The sequence below is a fragment of the Haliaeetus albicilla genome, chromosome 3 (genome assembly GCF_947461875.1).
Source record: "Haliaeetus albicilla chromosome 3, bHalAlb1.1, whole genome shotgun sequence".
In the NCBI taxonomy this organism is placed as follows: domain Eukaryota; kingdom Metazoa; phylum Chordata; class Aves; order Accipitriformes; family Accipitridae; genus Haliaeetus; species Haliaeetus albicilla.
Window position 1 is genome coordinate 46,008,039 of NC_091485.1, and position 23,426 is coordinate 46,031,464.

General features: G+C 43.6%; 1 long non-coding RNA gene across 1 annotated transcript; it reads left to right on the top strand.

Annotated features, from left to right (window-relative positions):
• The first annotated feature begins 717 nt into the window (after positions 1–717).
• LOC138684590 (uncharacterized) lies at positions 718–3,467 on the top strand. Its single transcript, XR_011323837.1, has 3 exons — positions 718–1,279; positions 2,475–2,630; positions 3,093–3,467. It is a non-coding gene; the product is annotated as an uncharacterized lncRNA (long non-coding RNA).
• The last annotated feature ends 19,959 nt before the right edge of the window (positions 3,468–23,426 follow it).

The window sequence follows — 23,426 nt, forward strand, 5'->3', positions numbered from 1 at the left end:
CTTTTCACAGCTGACTGCATTTAGGAAGAGGTTTGAAGGATTATAGCCTAAAGCAGTTGACCTTTCCCACCTCCCCTGCCAGGAAGCTGGAGGTGAAATTAAAGGTTCAGACTTACATGGCATGCTAAATGCTGTGCGTGGGGTCAGGCTTGTGGCTGTCCGCCTTGCAAGAAGCCCCATCACAAGGGCTACAGGTGGGGGGAAGGACCACAGGGGCATCAGCTCCTCTGAAAGCAGCAGCAGCCCAAGGCAGGTGAGCTGAGCTAGTCCTGGTGCACAGCTGTGACACCAAGGAGTCCAGCTCCCATACGGTTTTTTACCTCTTATTTCTGTAATAGTTTTTCTTTCAGGCTTCTCTGGATGGCATTGAGTTGTCAGGCAATCAGAAGAGAAGCCTGGAAGATCTGAAAAAAAAGAATAAATATATTTTGAATCTCAAGAATGATTTTTATGGCTATGTACATCTCCCCTCTCTGTTCGTATCTTACAAATAAGAAAAAAGGATTTTAAAAATAACCTTGAAGTACAGTTTTAATATAGGCATCATAATTAATTAAAACTGCAGAAATTAATTTTGAGTTAATGCATACTTCAGGTGCCCCAAGACAGGGATGTATTTAAAATGAGAAGCAAACAAAATCCATTACATAGAGAAAAATTACAGGCAGAATAAAATTTAAACAAGTCATTATTTGAAATGCAAAAATGTAATATATGTGTTTTAAAATAAGTTACATGAAAGATTTTTCCACTTTCTTTTCCCACCTTTTCAAATCTTGTGGAAGGAAACATGCCCCAGGCAAACTCAGGAACTATTTCCTTTTTGATAAAAAGGCCTTTCTGTTTCAAAGGCTATCTGCTCAGTTATATAGCTAAATCTATTTCAAATTCAGGGAGAGTAAATCTTTTGATTTAGTATAGTGTTAATGTTAGGAAAGACATTTAATTCTCAGTTTTCTGAAGTCTCTTTAAACTACTGGCAGATACTACCGTATATCACTATGCAACATTCACTCTCAAAAATGTCGGCTACTTTCTTTTTTTTTCTTCTTTTAACAAGGCAAGTATAAAAGAAAATAAGCCAAACTAATACCTTGGTCGGAAGCATTAGCTTGCTTCCAAGGAACCTGTTAGAGGTGGGTCAGTTGTCCTGTGTTGGCTGGAACAATCCTGGGATGCAAATCCTTTTTTGACATCTTCAGACTCTCTCTTCTTCCAGGTCTTACAAGCTGTAGGCTGCATAGCCCCTTCCTGCCTTTGCGACCTTGCATGCTCCATGGTGAGTTATCCTCTGGGATACTTCCGTGGGGTGTCAGGTGGGTGTTTCAACTCCAGTAAAAGCTGATCTCACCCTCTCTAACTTGTATGGTAGGGTAGTAGAAGGAAAATTGTCCCTGCTCATAAAACCAGGTGATCTGGCTGGCATCTGCCATGGTTGTCCCCCTGTGTCTTGTCTGTCTAACACCTCTCCTATGCCGGCGGATGAATTCCCACGCAACATTAGCCTGGACAGGGCCTGGGAATGATGCGGGAGGGGGGGTGTGTGCAGTGCCACAGGGGCAGAAATCCATCCTTCCTTCCTTCCTTCCTTCCTTCCTTCCTTCCTTCCTTCCCATATTTGGTGGTCCTAAGCACAGCAACGGGGACACACAGACAGAGGCTTTCCTTGTGGCCACAGCAAGCCACAGCAATGCAGAAACACTCAGTTCCCTCATTCAGTGCTGTGCTGGTGCCATCACTTTTTGACCTGTCGTAGCATTTATATCAATTATCACCCAGCAGTATTTATAAAAATGCAGGTTACTTTAAATATTGTTCTCAATTCCTTGAACTGGTGACCAGATCTGAAGAGTTGATGAAGAAACAATATGCAATTCCCTACATATCCTTCAAACCACAGTGTAACAGCTAATTTGCTGACTTGTGTCCTTTTTTAATTCACCAGATGCTTTTTCTTCCCTTCCCCACTGGCTATACTATGTAACTGTACCACAGAGACATTAATGTAATTACTGGGCAAGACAAATCAATGTGGATTTTGAACTGCCTGGGTGTTACGTTCGTGCCCTCTTTTCTGGGGCAGCCCTTGTACAGCCGGTGCAGGGAAGCAGAAACATGCTCTCTAATAACCTCACCAAAACCTCAGAAGGACTAAAGCAATGCAGGAGATCATTTTACCATTATAGTGGTAGTGATACAGCAGTTACAATGTCTGTCTGAGCTTCTGTTATAAAATAATATACTTCAGGAGTTCGTAACGCAGCTACAGAAGATGTTGCTCCACTTTTCACTGAGGCTGATATTATAAAATCAGAAGCAAATCCTTAAAGAGCTTAAGATAATAATCTGGTTGGGTTTAATTTATGAGAAGTCTTTCTTATGTTTAAGAGAATGATTAAGGATTTGCTCTGCATAAGCTCACACATCTCTGTCTGCTGGCATCGGAGTCAGGTATTCCTTTGTCTCTGTTTTAGGGTGAAAAGTCCATCTCTCCAGGCCTGTTGCTCTATACCACCTCGTTTGACAGCTTTTGTCTATCACGTGCACAGCGCGAGGACCATGAATGAGAACAGCGGAGGAAGGTGCCGAACACGCCTGTCCTGGGCTTTCACCACCTCCCTCTCGGGCTGGTAAATATTCCGACACTGCCTTCCCAAGAAACTGCCTTAGCAGGGAGCAAGGGCTATGGAGAAGCTGGTGTTATTTTAACCTCCAGAATTAGTATATTCAACTGAAATAGACTGTGCTGTGCAGCATGTAGCTGGCGTAATTCTACATACACAGAAGCCTGGTTTTAGTAAAGCTGCTATTTTGCATGAAGAAAGTAAAATAAAGGGGGAGGAAACCCCCCAGTCTTCCAGTAACTTTCTTACAAAAAGAAGAGCAGAAGAAGGTGGTCATCAAAGAATATAACATCTCTGGGGATGCAGAGACTGCCCTTTGAGAGCAATTCCCATAGGGCATTTTAGTAGGGGCCTTCCATGTCAGCTCGCTCCTTGGGTGTGCTCGTTACAAAAACTGTTGTTGTTTTCCCAACATTAAGGTTCCAAATTCCATTTTGTGACTCACCTTTGTATCATTTGCCATTTCAGGAAGATGCTACATCCTAGTAAAACATTACAGTTTTATGGTGCCGAAATGCCAGAAGGATTTGGAGTGACTTTCACCAAGCCACCTGAAAACTAGGTCAGTGGCTATACGTCTTGAAGAGAACTGCAGTGCTACAGCAGAAACTGAGTTAATCCTGATGTATATGATGAATGTACCCCCTAACCTCGCTGCAGGGGACAGTCTGAACATAAATATACCTTCACTAATCTTTTCTCAACTGATTATTTCTAAAGGGAAAGGCCTCATGACGTTTTCTTTCTGATTAAATACCATGGGGCAAAATCTGTTCAGTTTGTTTGTTTGAACAGAGGCATCTAAATCCAGATTTAGCCTGTAAACTCTTGGGATGGGACAGTAAGATTTCATGGAAACAGAAGAATAGGTAATAAAACTTAGTTTAAATTAAATAATATCTGGAATTCCTCTTCCCAAAGTAAATCTGCAATTAGCTATACTCAGATAAAGGACAGACCTCTCAGAGTGATGGTTCAAGTAATGAAATGTATAGATTTAGGTTTATGCAGCTACTCAAAGACACCGTTAAAACACTGCAGGAAAGCCCTGGCATATTCTAACTTCTGCTGTATTTCATTTCAGCCTTGGTTTGTTGCTTTTAAATAGCTATTTTTAAAATTCTGAAATCTCTTTAAAGCTGGCAGGCAGAAAGCGTAGGCTGCAGGCAAAGAGATGGGTAGGGAAAAGGAGGGAAAGAGTGAGAGCAAATCTGAAGTACGTCAGAATGAATGTAAACATATCGTTACATAATGTAACATGTAAACTCTTTTTAAAACAATATTAAAGCCCTTTTGGACAGAGCAGACAGCAGAGGACAGAGCAGGGACAAACGCGCTAACCAAGCTTATGTACTATTGCATGGAGATGCTCTCAGAACAGTTCCCACTGAATTATAAACCCTTGGACTAATGTGATGAAAAAAGACAGATTACATGTCAACAACTAAAAATAAAAATAGAAACATCCAGGTCACTACAGGTTGCCTAAGATGGTGACTCATGGGAGGACATCAGGGATTGTGCAAAGGATTTAGGTGGCCTCCTAGGCGATGGGTGAACACGAGCTCCTGGTGGGACGGGTGGCTTCAGAGGACTAACAGGGGGCTTGAAGAAGCAGGACATGGACAGGAAGAAACACGGCAGTGACAGACCCATTACTCAGATAACATCCAGGCTTTGAAGGCTGCACGTCAGAAAGGCTACGGGAAAAGGGCAGCAGCAACCAGCGCCGTTGCTGACGCTGTTGGGGCGATCAGCAGAGCGGGCAGTGGTGAGGGCAGTGACGGTCTGATGGCCTTGAAAGGTTTTGTTCTGGTGAGGAGGAGACTGTGCTGGTGAGGAGCAGCTTCTGTGCAGATCAGGAGACTCTGCTGAGAGGCAGAGGCATGAGCAAGAGGACCAAAGCTGTTCTCCAGGGCTTTCCTTCTGGTGAGAGAGAGAGAAATATCTATAAAAAAATCTAATTAGCTTGTAAGTGAGGAGATTTCTGAAGTGATCTGTCACAGGCTATAAATAACACAGTTCAGAAAACAAAGTCCTAACAAAGATTCAGTGGATGGAAGCTGGAGCTGGGTAAGTTTGAGCTAAAAATAAAATGTAGATCTTGACCAGTGAAACAGCTTATGACAGGATGTGGTTAGCTTCTCTCTCACATTAAATCTTTAAATCAGGATTAGATTTCCTTCTTTAAAAAATGCCCTCATTCAGTCAGCAGAGGCATTCAGCACTGCGTTCCTGGGGTAAAGGGTAAAACCCTAGGGAGTTATGCTGAAGCCTACAATGATGCACCCCAGACTTAAAATCTGTGACTCTAAAATAACCACCCTTGAGCAATCTGTGATTAGAAGGGTTGAAAATGTGTATTAATTAACACTGAAAAGCTAATCAAAGCAGGTTGGTAAATCAGGCAACCATAAAGGACAAACTATAGAAACAAGTTAAGTTTCAGCACTAGAAAAACATGTAGGACAGAAAAGTGTTTCCAGAGAGTAACATTTCTCCTTTGAAACAGCCTTGTGTGCGACGATTAATTTATTGTAGGCTTTTTGTGGCTAATGCGTACTTAAATGTTCCTCATTTGTGCATAGGTACATATATTGCAAAAGGTCTATGTAGTGGAGGACTACGTAGGATTACAGAATTGCCATTAGGCTGTATATTTGGAGCACAGTCTCACACTGAAAGCAGAGATGGGACTTGGGTCCTTCTCCTGCACAGCAAAATTATTTCTCTGAGTGGAGGATGTCAGCTTCTGTGAGACACAGCTGAACGGCTCCAGCTTTGCTCAACAGAGAAAGGCTGCAGATGAATTTGCTATAGGAAAGTAAACCTTAGAAGCATGTAGATGCTTGTGAAATCCTCTTGGGATTTCACCCCTAGTGTCTTAATGCGTCTGGTTAATTGTCAAGTGCCAAGTCTACATTCATCAATTAAATGAGAATCATTACAAACTGTCTCACCCGTTGTCACAGAGGCAAAGGTTCCTTTCAACTCTAATAAATTAAATTAAATTGGCTCAAACCCTGCAACCATAGACAGATTGGCTTTGTGTTGAGAGGCATTAGTTTGATTGACACCTGTCTGGTTGACCGGGAATGGTTACCAGAATGAATAGCATCAGACAAAGGGGTTTTGTATGTTATGGGAGGGATTTTATGTGTACAGTCACACCATCAGCTCGTGGATGCAGCACCTGCGAGAAACATCCAACCAGTTAACGTAGCTTTACTGGCTTTTGGTTAGAATATAGGAGTCGTCTTACAGAGCTCTGAACGTGTGGCTAAATATGTGTAAATATTATCGCTGTTGCTCTTGCATCCATCTCTATTCGAGGTGTCAAACAGGAGACAATGTGTATCTGCATAGGGCAGCAATTCAGTGAGAAAACGTGTCTCACATATGAGATTTTCTCCACATTTCTTCCCAGTTAGCAAATGCTCCAGTGACTGCCAACACCTACAGTTTACCTTTGTTGCCAGGAAGTGGATCTAGCTGATCTTTACATTGTCTGGGTGTTTCAAAAAAAGGCATTTTTACCCTAACAGCTGCCTGCTCACGAGAGCTTCCTGTTTTTTAACAGTTTCATCTCACTGTCTGCAAATGTAAGCCCCTACACGGAGTCACTGGTAATTCACCTTTGCTAAACCTCATCTATGATGAATATATTCTAAGCAACTGCTGCAGACTTGCATTCAGTATGAGGAAGCTGTATTGCCACACCAACTGCCATGTGATTGCGTTCTGGCAGCCGACGGTTGCATCTGAAATAAGTAGTTGGCTGGGAGCAGTTCAGGGTTGGTGCCGACAGTTTAGCTTCACAGCTGGTCCAAATCAAGGTGGTTTTACTTAAGCCATTGAGCATTCTTCCACCTGAGGCTCTGGCATGTGGGATTTCTGAGAAGAAGGGGAAAAGCTTGAAAGAAGATGTGTGCATTTTTAAAATTTACTCAACTTTTTTAAAGGTGCCCTTTGCTAACATGTTGTGTAGTTGAATAACACAGCTGTGGCTGCTTCAAAATACAGTTAAACAGGCTGCAATTTTGCAAACATTTAAGATTGAGAATAAATAGCAATGGAACTGGATGGCTATGGTTATGTGCAAATCAATATCCTAACTGTATAAGAAAGGCTTAATGTTCTGATGAGTTTAGGTACAAAAGAATTCAAAGTGATAGTAATCCAAAACCGGATTACCGAAGAGGAATATACCAATAATTTCACCATGTAAATGTAATTGATTGTCAGCTAAATACATTTAGTGTTGAGTTTTCTGGGCTAGTTCTTGTAGGATACCTCATCCTGAGAAACGTTCAGTCCAATTTAATTACAGCATTGTCTTCTGGTCTCTGTTACTAGAATCCCTAGTCTAGAAGTAGTGGTGTCGCTTCTGTCTTCCTTCCTTTTAATGCTTTTGGTATGATTCTCATAGCAGAGACACAGGTGGGTGTAACCACAAACATCTCCAGTGAAGCAACAGAAGCGGTCTGCACAGGCGGTTTCATCAGGGGCGGTGGCAGATGGGGGTGATGGCTGATAATCTTGCGCTTGAGAACATGGTGCTTGTGGTTTTTCCTCAGCACTCTGAAGATAAGGGCTCTTTCTGATCTATTATTTCCCTTTCTCCTCTCAGTCATTTGAGCACAGCAGATTTTAGTGATTTGCCGCTGACTTCTCCATGTGCTATAGACTATCATATCAATCAGTAAGAGTGATTTGTATAGCAAAGCAGTTGGTGCTGGAGAGCCAGTGTCCCTGCCATATGAGGAAGCTGTATTTTTACAGGGTTTGTGATATGATTATGTAATGGCACCAGAAGTTTGCATCTTTCAGACAGTGTTTCTGGATCAGGTCTAGTCTGCTCCTATGGTTTGCATGCCCATTTGTGGTTGGACCACATTAGTTGTCTTCTGTTTTAGTTTCATCTGAAAGGAGTTCATCTCATGCCCTCCAAGACCACTCCAGGATGACAACCAAACCAGCTGGCTGATTGCGATCAGAAGATTCACTTCTAAACTGAAATGGTCATGTGTATGTGTAGACACTACCATTATAAAAGAATGATCTTTCTAGTACAGTTGTGGAGAAGTTATTTTTAAAAGACTGAAAAAAAAATTAATCTCCTGGGTGTAAAAAAATCTACAGTTATGGAGATGAAGAGGGTACAATATTTGATCTGTTAATGAAAATGGAGGTAAGACTAGCAAGCATAATACCACAATCCACAGCTCCTGGCACTCTTTCTCACGGGATGGGCCCTTCCAAGGACATACCTCGTTTTTGCTTATAAAAGGAGAGCAGCCAAAAAGCAACTCTTGCTTTTCATAGAATTGGGATAGAATCCAGTAAGCCAGGAGTAACTAAGCTGCTGTCCCAAAATCTTCTCGCAGAGATGGAAGCAGAAGAACATTGTGACCCCAGCCTGGACCTGGGTCCTTGAGATACTGTCACTTGCATGAGGTGTACCCTCAGCTGCCACTGCCCACAACAGAAATCACCTTCAGCGCATCGCCACTAGCACACCCACCCACAGATTAAGCTCAAGAAGAAAATTATATAAATCACTCCCAGACTGAATGCAGTGGCGTGTATGCCAGTAGCACTCTGATGATGGGGGTAGAGGAAGCTGTGTGTCTATTGGAGCCATAGAGAAATACAAAGAAGGTGAAGTGGCTGCAGTCTTTGCACAGATTCTTGTGGAATTCTGCATTAAACTTGGAAAAATCATTCTGAGAAATGACCATTCATAGTTCAGTGAGATATCCGGGTGTCCAGGTCAATGCTTAACTGTCAGCTTTGACAAATACTTCAGTGGTCATGCAAGAGACCCAAAGGAAAATCACAGATAGGGAATTCATGCTGATGGCACTGCTGGGCCTGTGGAGGAGATTACACAAGAGGTCAACAAAATGAATTTATAGTAGCTTTTCTAAAGAACAGAATCAGTGGATGCTTCAAAAAGCTTAATACGTTAACAAGAGCGAATACTTCTTTGGGCAAGGCAAATCATATCTCCAAAATGTACTAGAGCATGAGAAGAAGTCAACAAGCATGTGGACCACCCATCATATTGATATATTCTGCTTAGACTTTCAAAAGCTATTTGAAAGAGCTTTTCAGCAAAAGCTCCTAAAACCCAAAGCTATTATGGGATGAAAAAGGTTGGTTCTCACCTGGATAAATGACTAGTTTAAAGATAACAAGCAAAGGGTAGGAATAAATAGTTTGTTTTTGCAGAAGGGAGAGGTCATTCTGGGAAGATAAAGCCCTGAAGAGATGTCTGTGAGAGCTTGTGCTGTTGAAGATATTCATAACTGATCTGAGTGATGAATTTCAAGGTATCGTCATGTGATGATCCTAAGGTATTCATTTAGGAAAGGAAAAGGCCAACTCTGAACAGATACAGAATGAATAAGCTGGGTAATGAAATGGAAGATAAAATTCAATGTAGGTAAATGTAAAGTGATGAACATGGGAAAAAACAACTCTTAACATTATGTAAGCAATGATGGGTTCTGAGTGAGTTGAACCACACAGGAAAGAGATTTTAAAATAAGTAATTTTCTAAAAATGTCAGCTCAATAAACAGTAGTGATCAAAAAAGCAAGTCTAATGTTAGGAATTACTAGGGAAAGGAATAAAGAACAAATCAGAAATTATTATTATGCAGAATATTAATCCACATTTTGAATGCTGCATGCAGTTCTGGTCTCCCTATCTCAGTGTGTATAAGGTAGAACTAAAAAAGATGTACAGAATAAAAAGGGAAGATAAAAAGGAAAAAAAGAAAGAAAGAACTGAGGGGAAGCATAATGGAGTTTACAGAGTCATGAGTGACACAGAGAAAGTGAATAGGGAATGATCATTCTTTGTCTCAGTATAAGAAGCAGCAACAAATGCAACTAGCAGGAAGCAAATTCAAAACTAACAAAAGGAAATATTTTTCATACAGGGTACTGTTTAAGCTATGAAATGCTTTGTCACAGGGTATATGAGATGCTAAAAATGTATATTGGTTAAAAAAGCAACTGGGATAAATTAATGGAAGAATAATCTATTGAGGGCTATTAAGTACATGCTACGTATTAAGTTCCTACCATTGAGTGCATTTAATAAGCTATCAAATACCACCTCTAGCTAAGGAAGTCCCTGAGCCACAACACACTCGAAGCCACGAGAGACTTTTGGAGAAATATCATTATGTGCTTGTCCTTCTCTCATGCCCTTCCTTTGGCATTTGGTCTTGGTCCCTGCTGGAGAGAAGAAAATGGGTGAGACAGACCTTTGATCTGGCCCAACATGGTCACTCTTGTGTCCAGAGTGATGTTTGGAAGATGCTACCTTCAAATTTTCCATTCAAGGCTGAAAGATGACAAACCCAACAAAGACAGAAGTGGCTTGGGTCCAACTTACACCTCACCAAGGAGAAGCTGAGCTCTAGTGGCTGGTAAGATTTTGAATGGGTAGGACATGTCTACTCTGACAAGGGCATGTATTTTGGCATCTTTTTGTTAGGAATTCTTTTTTGGGGGGCATAGCTCACAGAGAACTCGTACCATTTTAACCTTCCCAGACTAAGCCATGGATAGAAACATGGAAAGATACGCTTTTCTTATTATATTAGCAAAGGCATGGCTCTCCCACAGATGAAATTGTGTAACAACATATTAATTTCTTGCATATTAAGTTTGTGCCTGCAAGGATGAAAGAATAGCTCCTGACACTGCCACCACCTATATGCAAAGAGATGATCAAAAATATTTTTTTTTATTTTCAATATCTAGCATGCCCTACACACTGCTATTCAATAGTATGTTCCAGCTATCATTCATAAATTACTTCAGCTATATTCCCTCCTTTAATGATAGAAGCGCACTCCTTAACAACAGCTGGCTGTCAAAACAGTGTATTCCATTTTGAATCAATTAATTTTATGTGTACATCTAGACCCGCAATAAAATATATGTGGAATAATTGTCTGCTGGAGTAGAGTTTATGCCTAACACCCAAAGTAACTAAAACTACATGAGGACAATTTTGACAGTGTACTTTATCATCAGGACTTATTTTCCCATCATACCCTCGGAGGGCAATTTGATGGCCATGTAAACAATTTGTCACCTATGATGAACAATGAAAGCTTTCTCAACAGTCCAGAGATTTCATTTCCTTAGCAAGCCCATTGGTACATAGCAACAGCAGCATCGGTACCAGTGCCACAGACATTGTGTGGGAGGCACTGGCTGGTTGGTAGAGGAGCAGAGGAATTTGGCTCCCTTTGCTCTCCAGAAAACTCCAGTCTGCTCTGCTCTGGACATCGGAATCGAGGAACACAACTGGTGAGTTATACCATCCAACAGAAGTTGCTACCAGACACCCATGTTACAAAGACAGGTTTTTAATCTGACAGGCCATCATTATTTGATGACATGAATGCTTGAAACAGCTGATATGCAGCATCCGCTTTGGTACGAAGATGCACGTGCACTTGACTTGGATTCATCGAGGGAACTAGGTGGAATTCCCCTCCTCCTTGTCCTCCTGCCAGCCCCTGTCCCATGTTGCATGCTGTGCTCCTAATCCTGCAATGTGGTAGCAACCTCCTCCTCCATGTCCTCATATGGCCCTGAATGCTGCATGTTTTCACAAAAAGATGAAGAAAGCAGCGGCCCTTTTCAGCTGTTACACATGGTGGTTGCTCCCCAAGAGGACTTCTCATAAGACCACATGTAGTGAGAAAGATGGGAGAAGGACAAGCTATTCAAACTGAATACTGAATGCAGAGCAGGCCTCTGCTTATGGCACCCTGAAGATTCATGCTTGTAGGATCAACATACTCGTGTCTTGTATCTGCGTGGATGTCGGGAAGACACCAAATGCATTAAAGGTTAATGCACGCAAGTCAGGACACCGATGCGCTGCAGGTGGAGGTTGTGCTGTGTGTCCTGTGACACACCTGCAGCATTGCATCGTGGTGGTGGAGGGATTTCAGCACGCAATAAGTCTGCCAGAGATGTAAAGCAGTATGTAGGAACATGATCCTCTGCAGAACTTGGACAAATGTGTAGAGGTCCTCCCACTGCGCTGAGGGAAGTCTCTAGTACTGAAGCCAGAGGACAGAGGCTTTGGTCCCGGATTGTCTAAGCTTGATCAAAACATGTCCTGGCTTTGCAGGGCTTTTTGGCGTAGCAAATCCCAATTCCCTCCCTCGAGTTTCTCCCATTCCTGCCACTGTCAGAGAAGCATTGCAGGGAGTAAAATAGGGAACAGGTCCCTGGAGAGCCTGGGATAAACAGCTGTAACGACAAAAGAGTCCTTGGAGAGAGCAGTGTACAAAATTCACCTTTATCCTTGAAGGTGGATCTTGGAAACTGTTGAGTACTGAGAAGAAAAAGACTGGCGAGCTTTGTTTCATTTAGAAAAATGTATTTGAGCAGAGATAAGCAGAAAGGCAGTCTTTATCATGGGAATGTAATTATCAAATATAATTATTACCTTTTCAAAACCAGAAATTCACAAAATTGTATTGGGCTTTTTTTTGTTGTTAAAGTAGATGCCTAAATACCTGTGTTTAAATAAATGATCCTCTGAATTCCTGGGTGCTCAGCTCTGTTGACAAACCACGGACCTTCACTTGTAAAAGTTCTGACTACTTGCACTGCGGATCGTTTAAAACAGAGAGCCATGCACAAATCTGCTGAAGTAGAATTTGTAACAGGGCTTTTGCTGCTGCAGCAGCAGTTAGCAGGAGTTGAGTGAGCTTAACCCAGTCTGGCAGTGTTTCTGTGAGCAGTGACTGCAATGCAGACATACTCAGAAGGAACAGGGAAAGAAGGAGTGGCTGTGGATGATGAAGAGGAGTTAGGGTCTATCCCACATGCCAGAGGTTTGCTATGACGCTAGGCAATTGCTTAAAAAACAGTATTTTCCAAGGTGTATCCCAAGCCGTTTCCCAAGCCTATTCCTCATTTTTAAGCACTGCAGGCAGCTGCCTTTTCTGTCCCTTTCTGAGCTAGACAGCAGCAGAGGGGCTCTGGCTGGGTACCCTTTGTCCCCACTGGGTGCATCTAATCCAGCCTGGAGAGGGGCCAAGCAGAAGTGACAGCTGAGGGCTCAGGGACGCAAGTGGAAAGAGTGCCACGAGTTGAGGAGGCAAGTTTCTGTGTCAGGCCAGGTCTCTGCAGGCTTCTCTGCTGTTTTATTAATTGGCTGTGTAAAGGGGTGCCCTGTTTGGAAAGGCTTGAAGGAGGCCTAGGGTGATCTCAGTCTGCCTTGAGAAGATGCTCAACTAGTTTAAAGTGCCTGCCTTGTAAACCACAATAAATGAGCAAAACAGAATAGGGAAGCAAAGCCCTTCCTCCCTGTCCCTGCTGATGAGGGCACTGAGGTCAGACACTAACTGCCTGAAAGAGAACTGTGTCAGACAGAGAAGCCTGAGGGTTTTTATATGTATGAAAAAAAATACACTGATTTATATTGTTAAAAATCTAATGTGCACAAATAAGAGATCAGGATGCTCTCTAGTTGTGAAGGCTTTTTGTGTCTTTTAGGGCAGGAACCCCAGAGATTTGCTTGGAATAATAAAACAGAAAAGCAAAGAAGATCCGGAAATTAATTATTTCTTTATGAGGACTTGTTAATTAATTCTTAATTGAGATGCGGTGTAAAAAGAGTTTGCTCTGTACCCACATCATTTATTTACTGAAGGCTGCTTCCCTAGTTAAAAATGGCAGAGCAAAACCATTTATATAGTCACAGTTTTATAACTCCTTGTGCGTAACATGTCTTGACTGGCAAGATCACTGTACCTTATCCAAACAATATGAAACCAGTTGTTCATCATCTCTTGGAAGACGGAGCTTCCTTTTCTTTAAAGAAAACCATTCTGAGTAGAAAAAGAAAAGCTCATTGTAATTTATAAATAAAAGCCAGATATTTTCTGCATGGATCATTGTATTTAGATGCAAATGTAGCCTTTGGATCATGCTCCATTAGATGTACAGGGTAGTGCTTCTGAAAGGATATTGCTGATTTCTGCAATATTCAGTTTATATAATATGAATTAAAAAGGACAACTCTACAACACCCAGCTAGTATTGTGGTGTTATAAGCGTTTAAACTCCCTGCTAGATGTCTTCTTTTGAATTCAGTTTGCATACTCCACTGAGTCCCTAGAATGGACAGATCTACAGTATATGTGTGTAGTAGAAGCGTACTATTCACTTTGTGTAGATGTCTTTGATTCATAGCAGAAATTAATTTCTGACTTATTTGGAATTGTAAAGCGCAGACTCTTTGCCAGTTAATTGCTACGCTAGCTTATGCTTCACACCATACGGAAACACCCTTTTAAATATGCAAAGAAAAAAAGCTAAAAATAAATCACAGCTGCTGTTAGATGGGGGTCTAAAGATACAGCCAAGGCAGAAAAAAAAAAAAAAGAAAAAAGGAACAGTCCTGGTTTAGACACAGCTAAACCACTTTTAATGCTGAGAAGTTCTTGTTCTGTTCTCCAAATCAATCTTAATTAATAGTATCCAGAACAGAGAACTTTGAATATAAAACACTGAGATAACACCAGTAATTACAACATGCGGTTTCATAGCTGTAATATTTTTGTACTCTCGGTTACTTTAATGATTGCTGTAATAATTTGTATTTGGCTTATAAGGACCTATTTATATCAACACATGTTTCTTACTGGTATGTTCAATTTAAGTCAAAACCATGATCCTAACTTACAACAACATAGAGCTCTCTAAGTGGAAATGAGTTTTACCTTTGCAGCAGTAATTGTTCCTGACCAGTAATGGTAGCTTGACCTCACCCACACAACAAGATCAAGTGAACATATTGAGCCCTGACACGTTATCTCTGATTTCCTACAACCAGCAAAGTACAAATCTGAGAAACGCTTCACTATGTGGTGCATGTTATCCAGAACAGATCTATGATGGAAATCTCTCATTTATTGCACAGTCCCAGTTATTCTGCATAAGCCTGCCTCACCCAAAAAGCCATGTTTTTCCTGTGCCAGATTTGTAGACACACACAGCACAGGAGTGTCAGTCAGCAAGGGGAAAGGAAAACCTTTTTACTCCTGCCTTCCGCCTTAAACTGCTGAAAAACTGCAACGTTTTCCTCACTTGAAGGGTCGAAGCCGAACATCAGCATAACCTCCACGTCACCCGCGGCCTTCGCCACGACTTCCCACCCCTCTTTGTGAGAACGGAAAAGAAGGGCTGGGCCCTGCCCGCTCCTTCCCATGGCCGCAGCAGGGCTGGCGCGGCCTGCACCTGCGGCCCGGTCGCTCCCCTGCTGCCAGGGAAGGGAAGGGGGCAGGCGGCAGGGCTGGGACAGGGAGCGGGGTGGCACAACTGCTGGCGTGTGGTTGTCCATTTCTTCCCCCTCTCTGGGCCCGCCTACGAACTCGGGAAGTCTCGCTAGGCCTTAGCATAATAAGTGTCATGACTTGGGCGCGTAAGTGTCCCCTGACCCTGCCAGGAACGCTGGCATGGCCAAGACAGGGAGCTGCACTGACCGTGCCAAGGGCTCCTGTTGCCCGGCGGAGGCTGGGGATGGGAGTAGAGGTAATTAGTCGTTTCCTGACAGCCTCGGGACATGTCTCAGTCCTCTCCTGACAGCCTCGGAGCATCCCGTATCTGAATCTTAAGTCATTCTCTGACAGCCTTCAAGCCTTCCTTAGCTGAATCATAACTCATGCGAAACGGTACCAGCGCAACTGGAATCCCAGTAATTTGCTGATGACTAAAGCCAACCATCTCCCGAACCTATAAACAGCAGTCCCAAGTGATGCCCTTTGAGCTCTCCGGGACTGCAGTGGGCTGCGACCAGCATCTCCCTCTGAGTGGGATGCCTCCCAGAGCTCGCATACTCCAGTTTGCAAAAATCAGAGGACCGCTGCTGAAAGCTGATGGCAGGATCTGGGCTGATACCCTTCACTCCTTGAGGCTCAACGCTTCGCACATTGAGAAAGGTACAGACGCATTTGACGTGAATATTTTCACTGAACTCGAGGGGAATTTTTAACAAGTATACCTTTTTTACTTGCTTATGTATATCTCTTAGTGTCTTTGTGCATGTGTGTGTGTACTAACCTGAATATTCTATAGCCAGTATATTACAAATATTGCTTTTCAAATCTATACATAAGTTACTGTCATGACCTTTGTTCAACTGTGAATGAATCTCAGGCTGCTATTATACTCATAATCCCTTTAGATATAAACTGTTGACCAAGTCTGGGACTAGGAGTCAATCCAGCCGCACCTAGACACCGACAGGAGTTTGGAAAGCAAGGGGGTGTTCTCTGAACCTTGTGACTCAATGGGGGGGGGGTCTGCCCTACCTTTTTACATTTCTGATCTCTGTGCAAAACCCAAGAAATCAATTCTAACTCCGTTTTCCTTTGAATGGTTCTCTTTTACCCTATTGCGTCTTCGGTCGCTGTATACATAATTTTAGTTTGATTCTAACTTAATTTTCCTTTGTACGTTTCATCCATGTATTAAATAATAGAGCGAACCTTGCCATCGAATTCTGTGAAGTCACGCTTTTATAAATTCCTATTAAATCATTTTTGCTAATATCCTTGAAGGTGATTCTTTAAGCGGTCCAAACCGCTCCATTTCACAACATGGTGACAGCAGGCTGGGCCAGGGAGAGGGGTGGCACAACTGGTGACAGCAGGGCAGGCACGCGTGGGTGTGCGCTGAATGCAAAGGCAGCCTTGGTCACACTGGCAGGTAGGACAGTGTGAGCTGGTGTGGCAGAAATGGTCTCACTAGGAAAAGGTTATTTTTAATTCTGATCATTTCCCTGGTCCATCTGGCCGCCTGATCCACCTGGACCTGTGGTGACACTGCTGAGGGGGTGGAGGGGCTAAGATTGAGAGGGAGAAGACGGAACTGCTTACAACAGCCTCGCCACAGAGAAAATTATTTGGGACCCCACATCCTCAGTCATTCTGCTCTTCCCCATTCTCTTCCTTCAGACCCAGCTAATACTGCTGGGAAACTGAAAGCAATGCCTCACAGGCAGAAAAAGAGAGAGCTGTTGCAGGGAGAATATTTTCTGGGAAAACATGCTCTGGAAACTATCTTAGCAGTTAAAGAGGGGCAGCAGCAAGTTCCACATTAATGAAAAATGCATGTAAGTTTATCATGGGGACAACCTGGCAATAACAGAGCAGACTCCCATGCAAATACCTGCTCCTGTTCTTCCTTAAGTCGGCAACAAAACTTACATTACCAGTTGCCTCCATCCAGTGTACCACCAATAGAAATCTTAAAACTTCCAGTTTTACACCAGTTCAACATTTTTGTGTGTTTGGAGCAGTCTTCAAAGAAAAATTGCCTGCTTCCAGCAGAAAGCAGTGACTGACTAGACCCACCACCACCTGTCAGGCTGCACCTCACAAAGCCAAGGTAGTGAAGCGGCTGGGATGCAGACGTGAAAGACTCAGCTGCAAAACATGTCAGGTATATTACTGAAATGATAAAAGATTGCGGGTTAGCTGAGTCCTCCAGGATGCACGTCTGATTGTCAGACAAGGAAGTTGAAGCAGGAGCGCATGAAAAGAATCTCATACTAAAGAGCAGGATGAGGTCCTTGGGCAGTATTTTGTCCCTTGTGAACAGAAACCTATGACTAAGGCTGGCTGCCTGCTGAGTTCACTGCTTCAAAACCTTCATGTTTTCAGCCAGATTGCAATGAATGACTTCCTAAAGTAGTCTCTCCTATATTCCTCCTTACTTAGCAAGCACTTAGCAAGTCTCATCTCTTTGCAGTGAGGAGTGGGATTATTTTGGATCGTTGCATCCCCCGTTGCAGAAGGTGATCCCATGTCACCCCATGTCACTTCACTCTTCATTCCCAACTCTCTGACCGATTCCCATCACAAAAGAGGGCTGCAAACAAGTGCTGTCCTGGAGATAGGATCTGAGGCAGGCAGTTCAAAAACTGCTGACAATATCTTCTGCCCCAGCTGTTTCCCTGTTCTAAACCCAGAACTTTTCCTGCGGACGAAAGACGCAAATCACCATTTGTGGGAAAGCCGAATTCTTGATGTTCATTTTGGGCTCCCCTGGGGGGGTCGGGAGTGCACTCACAGCCAGGGCAGCCTTCCCCTGCATCCCTGAGCGGTACGAGCCTTGCACCTGAGCTGAGGTGTGCCTGCGCTCAGCCCTCGACCTGGTGTGATTTCCTCACTTGCTCCAGACCTGTCTCAATACAGACGTGTCTGGTGATCCCTGGGCTGCATCTGAGCCCATCACCCTCACGGGCCATGCCCTGCTGTCCTCGCTGGGCACGAGGGGACAGCACCCCGTCCTGGCTGGCTGGGCTCTCACCCCCAGCTCTCTGCTCCCAGGCAGTGCCATTCCCTCTCTCTCTCTGCAGAAGTGCTGTGGACACTGCCCTCCGGAAAGGCCTGTGTTGCTATCAATTTCAGAGGGTTTCAATAAATGCACCCCTGATTCTGCTGCTAGAGCTCTTCACATCCTTCCCAGCCAGAATTGGCATCAGTTACCAACTGTGATAGTTGCTCATTTCAGATCCTTACTAGTACCAGAAAACGAATGATAAAACCTTGCTCTGGCAGGCATCAAGCAGAGCTAGAAAGCATATGTGCAGCTTGTTCCAGAGACTCCTCCACAACTACAGCAAATGGTTTTATTCTGTCTTTAAGGATTTTCTTCATCCAAAGTGCTGTGCAAGCCGTGACAAATGAGTCACTCCTTAACAAACAATTTGTATCAATTAATGATACTTCACTTCATACTGACAAGCCTCAGGGCTTCACTGGTTATGTGATGATTTTAATTATGCCTTCAGACATACTTGGTCTTTTCTGATGGGGAGAGACGACCACCAGGACAGGTGTTTTTCCCACCTGTTTTTCTTGTAGTGATTCCACCCAATGCCGGCATGAGCCTGACTGCCAGCAGTCTGCTTCCAGCTACCATGTAGGATCACCCCCAGTCCCTGCAGCCAAATTAGCCAAGCAGCCTGAAAGAGTCCCTACTCCTGACCATAACCAGCCCTCATGTTCAAACTGGTGCTACCATAATGCAGGGCAGGCATGTCAGATTTTGGGGATTGTATTCTGGCATCCCTACTCCTGCAGTGCACATCACACTTGGTGCAGATTGTCTGTTACTTTTTAGACCTCCAACACAGCAAACTAATGCACTCTGGCTATGCGGTCTCCTCACTGCTGTCCCTTTCTGCCACTGAATTTAATAATACAGGCCAGTAAATTGAAAATTTTCTTCTGCGTTATGCAAATATGGATGCAAATGAAGGATATGAAACTTGGGAAAAGATTGTTAGAGGACAGCAGATGCTGGGGCAGGCCGTGACATGGAGACCATCCAGGAGCGTGCATGGAGACAGCTGATGCAGGCTGCAGCCTCTCTGGATACTCTCTGTGCTCCCAGGTCGCAGGGACGAGGACGTACGTAAGCACGGACTGCTGCTCCTTCATTGTAGGACAAAAGGACTGCCATGGAAAAATGGATTGCCAGGGCCTATTCCCTGCCCTCACAGGCGAGCATGTCATGCTGTTCTTCTTTTGAACTTAATAAGCACCATCTAAAAATCTCTTCCTTTATGTCATCCTTGCTCTGCTTGAATAGCTGCTCCAGAGAGGACTGGTTTAGAGAAGAGGAACATCTTTTAATTCCCAGCCTAACTGTATTTATATCTCTCATGCAAACATTGGCTTGCATCAACATTGTCCTTTCTCTGAAGCATTCCTGCTCCACCTTCACTGTACAATTAAAGGCAACAAGTGTACTCTCCCTCCTACCCTCCCCTGTTATTAGGATGACCAAGTTAAGAGTCACCAGCCTTCTCTCATAAAAGAGACTGCCCGTTCCCCTGCCCTCTCCTGCCTGTTTCACTTACTTTCACAGCCAGTGACCGGTCCAGTAGGCAGGGCTCTTCATAAGGCCCCGTCCCTGCAAACACTTCCTGCAATCTCATTTTCTTTTTATATGATTGCCTCTCATGGTAGTTCATAGTCATTCTCCAGTTACTTGGCAATCACATGCCTTCCTTTCTGGCTGGCAACAGTAAGGTCCTTGTGTCACATGAGTTTTGTTATTCTCAAATATATAGTCTTTCATTTTATTGAAATTCATCCTGTCTCTACTACTGCAGTACTGAAGTTCATCTGTTAATTCCAAAAGGATATCCAAGCCTCCTCTCTTTTCATGTTACCACCCAGCTTCATGGCATTAACAAATCTCACCACCACTGCTCTTATTTATTGTGCTGAAATCACTAATGGAAATATTAGAGAAGATGGGTCTTAAGACTGAGGAATTTCCTCTATTAACATCTCCTTGATTTAATGTTTTGCAGTCACCCCTGCTCTGTTTACTCTGCAGACCCTAGATGGCAAGGACCGACTGAAGAACTTGTGCACACAGAACAGCATTTTCATGGAGCTGTGCAAAGAAGGCAGCACCAGCCCAGGCAGACTGCAATTGAGATCTGGCAGGGGGTGACTTTGTTACAAGCCAGAGTCATCAGTCTGATGCCAACTAGTAAACGATTGATATAGTGGTGGTGGAAGTTTGTGAGGTGATTACCAATGTGTTGTGGCTGCAGAACAGTTGTTTTTCCTATCAATCACCCATGCAGTGACAGCCAGCTTGAGGAGAGGACAGTCACAAAGTACCACTGATGTCATTCGTAAATGTTCCTTTCCTATTTGCACAGCAGTTGTGCTACAGAGAGTCTGTGGACACGCCAGTGTGAAAGAGTAACACCACTGAGGATGGTCTATTTGACCAGGAGGGCAAATTTGGCTGCTCCTGTGCTAGCAGATTCAAATGTGCCCAGCATGTCTCCATGTATCATCTATTCTAGTAAACCATTAGACTGATCCCTGGCCCACACTTGGCCCGTCGCAGCGAGCACGCTTCCTGAGTAATGCCTGGGCACGGTCGGAGCAGTGTAGGTGGTTTGTGTGCAGCAACCCTGCTTTGGAGGATGAGACAATTTATTAGCATAGACGAAGCCATTCAATGCCAGTTGGCCTCAGCACCTGGGAGCATTCCTAGGCACGTCTAATTTATTATTATAGACACAGCCTTTGTGAATACCACTGTGGGATACTTTGGCAGTGTGCATGGTGCTGTGTGGCCCAGATCTTTTCGAATCTGAAAGCATCTTTTTGCCTTTAAGAAATACAAGTACATGCTGTTATTTCAGGAGAGTTCAGTGTACCCTCTACTAGCCTGGCTGATGAGGCCATTCCCCGCTATGAGAGCACCTGGCAGGAGATGGCACAGTCGTGCACTGAGCTGCTGCTTAATGGACGCAGAACCAGTATTAGGCAAACTGAAAGCAAAATGGCACTGTCTGTAACCCAGCCGAGGTGCCAGGAAGCCCGGTGTTCTTCAAAGTAGTGGCGTGGGAGGTAAATGGCACAACATTTACAAGGATAATGCAAAGAGCTTTCGCCAGCGTGGGCTTCGGACACATTCAGTTCACAGGCCTGGCACAGGCAACTAAAAAGCTCATCTGTCATCATTGGGAGCAGTCCAGAAGAGGTAGGCATTGCAAGGGCTTTGTGTGCCTGGAGCCTTGTGTGGCAAGCGGCGGTGCACAGGGAAACAGGGTGAGGAAATGTGATGCTGTGTTACTTTGTCACATCCATGCCAACTGGCAACTGCTTTATATAATTTTGAAATCTATTAAAAGTTTGGATCAGCTTGCCTGTTTCTTGTGTTTCCTTAAATACTTATTTGCCAATGGAGTGTGGAACTAAGGTCTTTGTTAAAGTAGGTAAAAGCTGTTTAAAAAGAATAGATATAGCTTTGTTAAGAACTAAGTAGACAGTAAGCAAAGTTTGCAAATGGCAGCAAAATGCCTGCCATGCTACCTGTGGAGAGGATTCCAACCCCATGCAGTGTCACCTCCCCAGTGATGGGGTTACATGTTATCAGTATTTCTGCTCTCCTCCCCACTGTTGCAGTGGGCAGAAGAGGAAGAGGCCCAAGCCCCTGCCAGTGCCAACATCCTGACTGACCCTCTGCCCACCACAGCGTTTTCCAGGGGGTTTCTCAGGTCTGGAGTGCAGTAGTACAGAAATGGTGCTGGAGCTGGAGAGATCTGCTGCGGAGTCCCCTCTGCTCATGCTTCCTCGCCCTCCAGCTACACTAGTGGCACTCCGATACCACCTTACCCTCCCTGGCCATCAGCAATCTGTCCCCGTCTCCTCTAGCTCCTTGCGCATGGAGGTGGCTGAGGTCAGACTCAACCTGTACATCACTGTAGTTTCTTTTTCTTCCTCCTCTTCCCTGGTGGCTGAAGTTCCCTTTCCCAAAGTCCTCAGTGGCTGTTGTACTCTAAAAAAAGTGCAAGTCCTGATATACAACAATGAGGGAATCACAATATATTCTTTGTCCTAGGAAAGTAATAGAAGAAAATACCTTTTCATATTCTTTCCTATAGCAAGGTCACAGCTAGATACCTCTGACAGTTCACTAAGCCTTCATTTCTTCTTTCACTGTGTGTCTACCAGAAGTGTTTGCCTCCTAAGTTATTAGCTTGCAGAAACAATAACAATGGCTTAAGATTTCAGTTATTTTTATAAAAATCAAGAAAATAATTTTCAGCTTGGCAGAAGGCTTGGGCAAACTTCAAACATGACCTTTTCTACCAGTTATAGTCTTCATATCATAGTCCATCCATGTTAATTTATTGCAGATGCTAAATTGGAAAAGGCAGTGTTTTCTCAGCTCTCACATAAAAGTCTTTCTGTGCTAAAAAGCCTTTTGTCATTTGGTGGTAGAGCAGCAAATCAGTGGACGAAGAAAGACTGCAAGTTACAAGAGGGTGTAAGAATTGCAGTGACATCAGGCTTCGTCAGCCAAGAATCAAAAAATGTAAGCAAACATGAACAGAATGCTGAACTGTGATACAGAAGCCTGTTCACAAAAGATCTGTCTTCCTGTTTCACCCCCCATGCTCAGGGAGCACATGGAGGGACCAGGTACCTCTCCAGTGACTTTTCCAGTCAATACAGCCAACAGAGTTCATAACAGATACTGCCCAGAACACTGCCTGAATTCTAGCATTAGTGTCCTAAGCTTAGTATATGCTATGCGTAGATAGATAGAATACAAATATACAGTCGCTTCTGTTAAGCCTGCCATTTTAAACACTTAAAAAGCAGTGTTCGGTTAAAGCCTAGTAGAAAAAATCCCTAGCTGCAGGCTTAGATATTAGCTCTCCATCTGGGACTGCATGTGCTAATGGTGGCAGACATTGTTTCTTCCCTTGACTGAGACAAAAGCCATCCCATAGCAAATACTAGCTACCAAAATAATTTCAATCACTGGTCATGAGATTACATGGAATATTTCTCCAGGCAGCATCAGCTTGGCATCAGATGTGACTGCAGTGCTGATGATGATCCTTCCTTCTCTTGTTCTTAAGTTTTTTTCCCAAATGGCCCTGCAGATGCTTGCTTGCATGCTTGCTTCCAGGATCTTCCCAGGGCTGGAGTCCAATCCTGCTTCCTCTGCTTTCAGAGCTTTCTCTAAGACTGCTACTAGTCTCATTCTCAGTTAAAAATGCATTTGGTAGGCTACAATAGGCAGCAAATATGGCTGTGGGGCCCATGCTGGGTGAAGTCCTTGTCAACCTTGTATTAGGGAAATTATCACTGATGTCTTAGCTTGCAGCTAGGGTCCAAAACAGCAATCTGGAACAAAGTTTATGTTCGTGGACAGATGGTGTAGTGCAGTGTGGGTAAAAGCCAAACAA